Source organism: Theobroma cacao, chromosome 1, assembly GCF_000208745.1.
Source record: "Theobroma cacao cultivar B97-61/B2 chromosome 1, Criollo_cocoa_genome_V2, whole genome shotgun sequence".
Taxonomy (NCBI): domain Eukaryota; kingdom Viridiplantae; phylum Streptophyta; class Magnoliopsida; order Malvales; family Malvaceae; genus Theobroma; species Theobroma cacao.
In genome coordinates this window covers 25,406,101-25,415,590 of record NC_030850.1, presented here as the reverse complement: position 1 = coordinate 25,415,590, position 9,490 = coordinate 25,406,101, and the positions used below count along the sequence as shown (strand labels likewise).

Below are 9,490 nucleotides of genomic sequence, written 5' to 3'. Positions count from 1 at the left end.
TAGCTTGTAGATACCCTATTTTGTCGAGGATTCTAGTTGATATCTCTACCACACAAACAGTAGGTTTCTAGCACCAACACTAGGTGTATTTTGGGCCACTTGTCATTGTAACCATTATTGTACATTATAATTTTGTAAATTTTTGTATGTGTGAATTTATTTTACTTACACGTTACAAAAGATTTCTTACACGTGTTTCTATAAACATTGTTTTATATAAAAAATGCTATATTTTAATCAATATTTTGAATAGTGATATTTATCTATAAATCCTTTTAAAATATTTTTGTCTTTTGATTTACTTGAGCAGAAAACTACTGAAAATTGTTTAAAATGGAATGTTTAAAAATGATTGCTCACAGAAAAGGCAAGAAACTGATATGTAAGCCTTGCGGGGTTTTGATTAGCATTTCGGGTAATGAGTGTCAATTGAGACTTCGCGGCGGTTGTCATGGGCCCGAGGAAGGTTCTGGGTCGTGATAATATGGGTCTCAAAAGGATCTTATGTTGCTGCTAACAATCAAGGACCCATCAAAGTATGGGTACCTATGAAGAAAAACTAAAAATTTGTTTTGTAGGTTGAGCTGCACTTAAAAGATATATATTCAAGAGCTCAACACAAGAAGAAGTAGCCTTGGTATATGGACAGTGGCTGCTCAAGGCATATGATAGGAAATGAAATGCTATTTGCACAGCTAGACAAGAAAAAGGGAGGAACCGTATCCTTTGGTGATGATTCAAAAGGTAGAATTCATGGCATAGGAACGGTTGGTAAGAACTCCCAAACTCAAATCAGTCATGTGTTATTGGTTAAAGGCTTGAAATATAATTTATTGAGTATTAGTCAATTATGTGATAAAGGATTTAAAGTATGCTTTGATTCAATAAGTGTGAATTAATAGATATAAGCACAAATAAAGTTTCTTTTATAGGAAGAAGATTAAAGAATATGTATGTTGCATTTCTTGAAGATCTTGAAATGAATTGTGAAATGTGTTTAGTGGCAAATGTTGAAAATGATAGCTGGTTATGGCATAGGAGACTAGGCCATGTGAACATGCACACTATGTCAAAATTAATTAAGAAAAATCTAGTTGTTAGACTGCCGGATGTAAAATTTGAAAATGATAAAATATGTGATGCTTGCCAACTAGGAAAACAAGTTAGAACATCCTTTAAGACTAAGAAGATTGTATCCACATCTAGACCTCTTGAATTGCTACACATTGATCTATTTGGTCCAGTAAGTATAACTAGTCTAGGAGGAAAATCTTATGGCTTCGTAATAGTTGATGACTACTCTAGGTACACTTGGGTTTATTTTCTTGCTCATAAGAATGATGCTTTATCAGCATTTATAAGTCATTGTAGGAAAGTTGAGAATGAGAAAGAACTAACCATAGTTAGTATTAGGAGTGATCATGGAGGAGAATTTGAAAGTGATGAATTTGAGAAATTTTGCAATGAAAAGGGGTTAGACCATAATTTTTTTGCACCTAGAATACCTCAGCAAAATGGAGTTGTAGAGAGGAAAAATCGAATCTTAAAAGAAATGGCTAGAACTATGCTATGTGAGAATAATTTACCAAAATATTTTTGGGCTGAGGTAGTGAACACAACAACATATATACTAAATAGAGTCTCAATTAGAGCCATGATATCAAATACTCCATATGAACTTTACAAGGGTAGGAAATCAAATATTTCACACCTTAGGAGTTTTGGTTGTAAATGTTTTGTGTTAAACAATGGAAAACAGTCCTTAGGTAAGTTTGATGCAAAGAGTGATGAGGCAATATTTTTAGGATATGCATTAAACTCAAAGGCTTATAGAGTTTTCAACAAAAGAACTTTAACTGTTGAAGAATCAATCCATGTAGTTTTTGATGAGTCCAATGCCTTACAAAAGGAAATTCATGCTGATGATGATGATGTAGAGATCCTAGAAAAGCAAATGGAAGAAATGAGCTTAAAGAACAATAAGAATAATGAAGAAAGCTCACCTAGAAGAGAAAATGAAACTCCACCTCTAGAAAATGTGCAAAGGACAGAAATTCAGCATAGTGATTTTCCAAGGAGTTGGAGATATGCAAAGGACCACCCACAAGAACTAATCATAGGTGATATTTCACAATGTGTTAAAACTAGGAGAGCAACAAGAGAGACTTGTGAGTTTTCAACTTTCATATCTCAAATTGAGCCTAAGACATTTGAAGAAGCAGAAAAAGAGGAAAGCTAGATATTGGCCATGCAAGAGGAACTTGATCAATTCAAAAGAAACTGTGTGTGGTCATTAGTCTCTAGGCCTTTGAACCACCCTATTGTTGGAACAAAATGGGTGTTTAGAAATAAGGTAGATGAGCAAGGAAATGTAGTTAGAAATAAAGCTAGGTTGGTAGCCCAAGGATATAACCAAGATGAAGGAATAGACTATGATGAAACCTTTGCACCGGTTGCTAGGATTGAAGCCATAAGGTTGTTGCTTGCTTTTGCATGCTTTATGAATTTTAAATTGTACTGAATGGATCTAAAGAGTGCATTTTTTAATTGATTTATTCAAGAGGAAGTGTACGTTGAACAACCACAAGGATTTGAAGACTTTGAAAAACCAGATCATGTTTTCAAACTTCATAAAACCTTGTATGGATTGAAACAAGCTCCTAGAGCTTGGTATGAGAGGCTTTCAAAATTTTGGTTGAAAAAGGTTATGTTAGAGGTAGTAGTGATACTACATTGTTTATTAAAAGATATTTGAAGGATTTAATTGTTGTTCAAATTTATGTGGATGACATTGTGTTTGGTGCAACTGATGAGGCTTTATGCAAGAACTTTGCTAAAGAAATGCAAGGTGAATTTGAGATGAGCATGATGGGTGAGCTAAAGTACTTTCTTGGCCTTCAAATCAAGCAAAGTGAGGAAGGAATCTTCATCAACTAAGAAAGATACACTCAAGACATGCTCAAGAAGTTTGATATACTAAAGCTAAAATCAATTTGTACACCAATGAGTCCATCCACCAGACTTGACCTAGATGAAAAAGGAAAGAATGTTGATCAAAAGCTCTATAAAGGTATGATCGGATCATTACTTTACTTAACAGCTAGTATACCAGATATTCAGTTTAGTGTGTGTTTGTGTGCTAGATTTCAGTCAAAGCCTAAAGAATCACGCTTAACTGCTGTTAAGAAAATTTTTAGATACCTCTTAGAAACACAAACCTTAGGAGTATGATACTCTAGAGAATCATTATTTAATCTTGTAGGATATTTGGATGCAGACTTTGCAGGAAGCAAAAATGATAGAAAAAGTACTAGTGGTACATGCCAATTCCTAGGAAGTATGCTAGTATCCTGATCAAGTAAGAAACAGAATTCAGTAGCTTTAGCCACTACTGAAGCAGAATATGTTTCTTTAGGTAGCTGTTGTGCACAAATTTTGTGGATTAAAAAATAATTAAAGGACTATGGAATAACAGTACATAATGTACCAATATATTGTGATAATACAAGTGCAATCAATATATCAAAAAAGCATGTGCAACATTCTAGAACTAAACACTTTGAAATTCGGCACCATTTTGTTAGAGATCATGTAGTGAAGTGAGATATTAAAATTGAGTTTGTGAATACTTTGCATCAATTAGCTGACATCTTTACCAAACCTCTAAATGAAGATAGATTTTGTGAGATTAGAAGGAATTTAGAAATGATTAATATGCAGGAGTTGTAGGAAAATTTTTTTACGCATACACATAAAACAGAAGGCACTTAGTCGACTAAAGAAGATTTTAGTCAACTAAGAGCATTATGTTTCATTAAATAATAAGACTCAGTTAAGTTAAAGGCAGAAGGAATAAAATAATAAGATGAAACTGCCTACCGAGAAATAAAATAGAGAATAAAAACTGCCCAAACCAAAAATAAATTTAGGAGGTAATTTTTGAATTTTGAAGGGGGAGTTACAAATTGCACTTAAATCAGGGGAGTCAGACAGTTCTTTATTTGGAATTAAACTGCTCTCAACCTATTTTCTTTACACTCTCTCTCTCTGCTGAAACTGAAGCTTGAAACTAAAACCCTCATCTCTCAACCATTCGAAACTCTGAATCGAAAATCATCCAAACCAAATGGTGAAGTCAGGAGAATCTCAAGAACTTCTGGAAAAGAAGAAAGGCAAACGACGGATGGAAGAAAATCTACAAGTTGAAATACTGAAGAAAAAGAAGAGGATTGAGTCGGGATTTGTAAGTAAAGAATCTGGAAAATCAAAGAACCATAAATCTGAAAAGAAGAAAGAAAAGAGCAAATTGCACAAGAAAGGTTCTTCTTTATATTCTAAATTCAGAAATAAAGTACATGAAGAGAGATTTAGAAAAATAGAGAATGCACCCATCACTTGTGGAAAATATATTGATTGGGAAAGCTTTAGTGAAATGCTTGAAATTCTAACAAGTCTATCAGATTATTTTGAAGAGCTAAGATTGAAAGAGTTCAGCACATTTAAAAATCGATCATATAATACTAGTTTAGTTAAGGAATTTTATTCGAGTATTGTTGTTGACAAGGATGAACTAGAGGAACCAGATGATTATTCTGATAAGGGTCTGAATGTGTTTTTGAATGGGAAGGAATTTACTGTCACTGCTGCAGACTTAGAAGAACTTCTTAAGATAGAATGTAATGAGGGAGAATTTGAATTCCCTGATAAGTATGACCCATCATCCTTGTGGGAAGTGATCACAGGGAAGAAAGAAAAGTATTCCTCCAAGAGCAATGCAGGGCTTATCACAAGTCCTCAAATAAGGATTCTACATTACTTTGTTGCCGTTAATCTTCGTGGAAGGAGTGGAAGCTTAAGCTACATTAGCCTCCCAGATTTATGGTTAATGGAACATGCCTTTAGTGGTGTTGCACGTAATTTGGGAAGGTTTATGATTGAAGGAATGAGGGGTGCATGCAGATTGGAGAAGATCGATTTACCTTATGGAAATATCATCACTTCTCTAATGCAGAACAAAGGAATTTGAAGTTCTAGATATGAGGCAAACAAGGTCAAAACCAAAGACCAAGCCATTTATTTAGGAAGCTTACCTCAAATGGGGTACAAACTTAATGGAGAAAGATACATCAAAACCCCCAAGGCTACTCTAGGAAAGGAATCCTCCTTACCTGCTCAATCGGAGACAACACCATCCCAATTCTCAAATGAAATAATCTTTAATCTGCTAATAAGAATTGATGGGAAACTCACAGATCAAGGAGCAAGAATTCAGAAAATTAAAGAAAGGTTAACATAAATGGAAAGAAAAATGAAAGAAAAAGAAAAAATGCCATCTAAACCAGTTGTTGCAGATAGCTTTACAACTTATAGCCTGGCTCTAGCAGGACAGGAAGCTGAGGTGCAAGCTGAAGGTCATGAACTTGAGGTGGAACAATTGAAAAAATTCTCCTCACCTGAGCCTCAGGACAAGGAAGAATCAGTACAAGCAACCAAGGAGCTTGGATCACTTAATGAAAATTCTCCCTTTGAACCCCAACCTCAACCATCTCCTCCACATTTTGAAGAGGTTTCAATCATAGGACTTTTCCATCAAATGGTTCAAGAGGAGCAAGCTGAGAAACAGGTATCTAAGGCAAAAGCTCAGCAAGCAGCATTTACATTAGCTCTTACTGCAGAAAGGAAACTATGAGACCTCAACCTTTATAGGCTTGTAATTAAGCATAGACACAGTAATACAAGCTAGAGGTAGTTTCGGCATTTTCTCTAATAAGCTCCCAGAAGAAAGTTTTATGATATTTTAAGGTTTAAATAGGCATAAGACCGCATAAATGATGTGTAATGATGAAAACACAAAGAAAACTAGAAATGAAAATAATTTTCACAACGAGGGTAAAATGGTCATTTTGCACCCCGAGTCAAAACTTTTAAAAGTTTCTCAAACCCGAGCATGTCTAGACCATTTTGGACTTGGTCTCAGTGTTAAAAGAGTAAAAAGATTGCACAAAGGGTTGCATGAGAACAAGCTAACTAGTGAAGGGCATTTTCATAATTTCAAGGGAATGAATAAATTTGAGCTATAAATATTTTCTGCTTCCAGCAGCTTCTTGAAATTCCAGCAGCTTCTTCTTCTTCTTCTTCTCCTCTCAATTCACATTACTTCTAACCTCCATGGAAGCTTGATATGAAGCTTGCATAATTTTCTCTCTCTAGCTTTAATTTTCATACATTGGTGCCTTTTTGACTAGAATCCTTGTATTCTTTCACTCTCTCACTTTAAAACCCTTGATAAATCTTAATTCCATACTTTCTCTCACTAGTTGGGCATTCTAGAGAGAGAAAGAGAGAATTACCCCATTTGTTTGGAAGCTATTGAAAGAGAATTCAACTACAAAGAAACCCTAGGGTGAGTGATGAACTAAGCTTGATTTTTTAGCTATGGATAATAGCTAGTAATTGGGATTATGAGCTGTTTTATTATTGAGGATGTTCATTCATTTTATAGTGATTAAGATAGTAAACATAGATAGCCATTTAAAGTAGCAATTGAAAGCTTGCTAAGGGATACCTTTTAGGGTTTATAAGTATGAATTGACACTAAGGTAATGTTAATTTGATGGTAGGTTCTAACGAAGCCCAATCACCCCAATCTGATCATTAGGGGAATCAGAGTCAGCTAAAGGCTAAACAATATACCGATGAGTGAACTGCCTTCAAAACTTGTTTTGGGGAATATAATGTATTTGCCACACATTTGAATGAATTCTCAAGTTTTTCATAAAAACAAGTACACCGACATCTCCCCAGTCGCTACCGGCATCCAAGACTTCCGAAAAAGACCCACCAAGTCTTGAACAAGCTTGTCTAGAATTTGCTTGTTAATCCATTACATTCAATCACCATATAATATTGATACTTTCATATACTAAATTGAACCACAAATATAAAAATCAATACAAACGTTTTCCTATTATTCGTAAGTATATGCATTAAATCTATAATCTCCAAATTAATGCTTATATAAAAATTTAGAATTCGTTTACAACTTAATAAATAAAATGCTATGACTTGACCTCTAACAGCGGAGCGACTCAGAATAGAATGCTAGGAGATGCCTTTACCTATTCATAGTGGACCGAACGCGTCACTGACTTGACGCTAGGCTGATCCCTATCTACAAAAGGGAAAATAAAAGGGTGTGATTCTCATAGACTCAATGATAATCTTTGACTCAGCGGGTAGGGCGTAGATGGGAAACAAGCAAACGACAGATAAGTTAAATATAAAAATGCAAGATTATAAAAACAACTCGTTTCAAACGAGGGTTTGTGCCTTATATAGAAATCGAGAATTTCTTATAAAGTATAAATAATCAAGGTAATAAAATTTTTCGCATCAAAATATATTAATAGTCATTTTTGAATCAAATCAATAAAATTTAGCAAGCTCCCGTGAAACCAAATAATATTTAAAATCATACACAAATCATAACTCGCCCCATATGCGAGGAATTATAGATTCATTTCACAGATAAACAAATAGAGGAGCTGCGAAAAATCATTTAATTCCATTTTCACCATGCAGAGAAATATAATTCATAATATTAAAACTTATTTCAACTCATATAAAACCATTACATTTTTGTCAAAAACAAACAACATGGCTTATGACTTTCATAGAAACCTAGCTTGAGCCAAAATCATTCTCATACTCGGTTTTCAGGGATACCTTGGCTTGGGGATATCCCATCCGAGTCCGCCAAGGCTGTTAAAAAGTCATGTACACATAAATCATATTTTTATTTTGAAAACATAGCCGTTCCTTGACGTTGGCTGAGTTTACCCTCACGTGCTGGTTTAGCGTAAAGTGAACTCTAAAGTTTTAACCTCAGTAGTTATCCAACCGCGCCTCTCATACTGAGGTATGAATGTAATAGGGTTACCGTGCCCCTCTAATAGGTTGGTCCACAGAACTCATCCACTGCAGCAACCAATTATAACCCACCAATTCAATAAAATTCAACAGCATGACATGGCAATTATTTTATTTTACAGCCTCTCAAGGTAAATCAACAGTTCATACTTTTTCAGTACATTTACCAAATGCAACCATTCATGCCAATATTATCATAAGCCATTCAATTCAAAATACAATTTATAACACAACAAGTAGCAGTCTCCAATTACTCTTGAATTTCTTGGTTAAAATGAAATCACCTTTTAAAATAATTCAAATTTGATCTTCAAGGAGATATTTTAAATCTTTCTCAAAATATCAGTCCCCACATCACGTTAAAACTCTCTTTTCAGAAAATGTTCATTGTAAATATTTGCATGATATTTTGTATCAAAATAGCATGGTGAATATGTAATAAATTTCATGAATGCACACTACACAAACAATAAGGCACAATTTCCTTTGATGTAAATCTTTTCGAAAAGCTTGTTTCCCGATTTAAATAACTTTACGTCTAATATATATATATATATATATCAAATGATTTCTAAAAATAACTTACACCACAATTCCTTAAAATTCTATCAACGCATGCTTTCCATAAATTTTGCACTTCACGTAAAATATACGTACATGTATATATATATGGAATTTTAAAAATTGACACCCCCTACTCACCCCATAATAGTGGGATATTACTTCACTATTGATTCGTACGCGTATATAATTATTCCTATTTGTTGGTCACATACTTCGTTCGGCACGCCTCCACGACAAACTTTCCTAACAACAATTTAAACTCAGTATACTTAATCACAGATTTGTATGGGTAGCAACTTAATTAAAAATTCCTTAAGCAACTTGCATATTTTTCATCCAAAATATGCACAATATTAAACTACCTATAAACCTTAAAATATAACATTAACTTACCATTGGGCATTTTTCATTTCTTTATGACCTTTGGGCCCTCTCCATGGGCTTTTCCATTTTTCCTATTTGGGCTAAACCTATTTATTTTTATTTCCTATTGGGCCATGCCCACTTATTTTCTATTGGGTCATGCCCATTTATTTTCTTTTCTTTGTCTTTCTTCCACGTTTCTTCTTTTTTTTTTTTTCTTTCCAGCCCGTCACTCCACCACCGTGGCTTCCTCTCTTCCTTTCCTCTTAAAATCGATCACCAAAAGTCTCATTTTCTCACCCTTTTTGCTGCCATTTTTTGCCCTAAAATCAGCAGATTTCCAGCAACAAAACTTCTCAATTTTGGCAGCACAAAGCTATCCAATTTTCCTGCACAAACTACTAGCAAACATCTTTAATTTTTCTGCACAAATTGGCAGCAAACAGCTCAAATTTTCAATAGCCAAAGTTGTCCTTCAATGGTAGCAAAAACCTCTAAAAATTTCCAGCAACATTACCTCAAAATTAAGCAGTAAAAACCTTAAATTTTCAGCACCAAAATCCCTCTAAAAAGCACCAAATTTTCTCTCTCAAAGTACAACAAAAATAAGCTTCTTACCTTGTAAATTTTCAGC

The 9,490-nt window shown here is 34.2% G+C and overlaps 1 long non-coding RNA gene across 1 annotated transcript; it reads right to left on the bottom strand.

Moving 5' to 3' along the window:
- On the bottom strand, positions 8,527–8,949 carry LOC108662261. Its single transcript, XR_001928081.1, has 2 exons — positions 8,887–8,949; positions 8,527–8,736 (listed from the first exon to the last, which is right to left on the bottom strand). It is a non-coding gene; the product is annotated as an uncharacterized LOC108662261 (long non-coding RNA).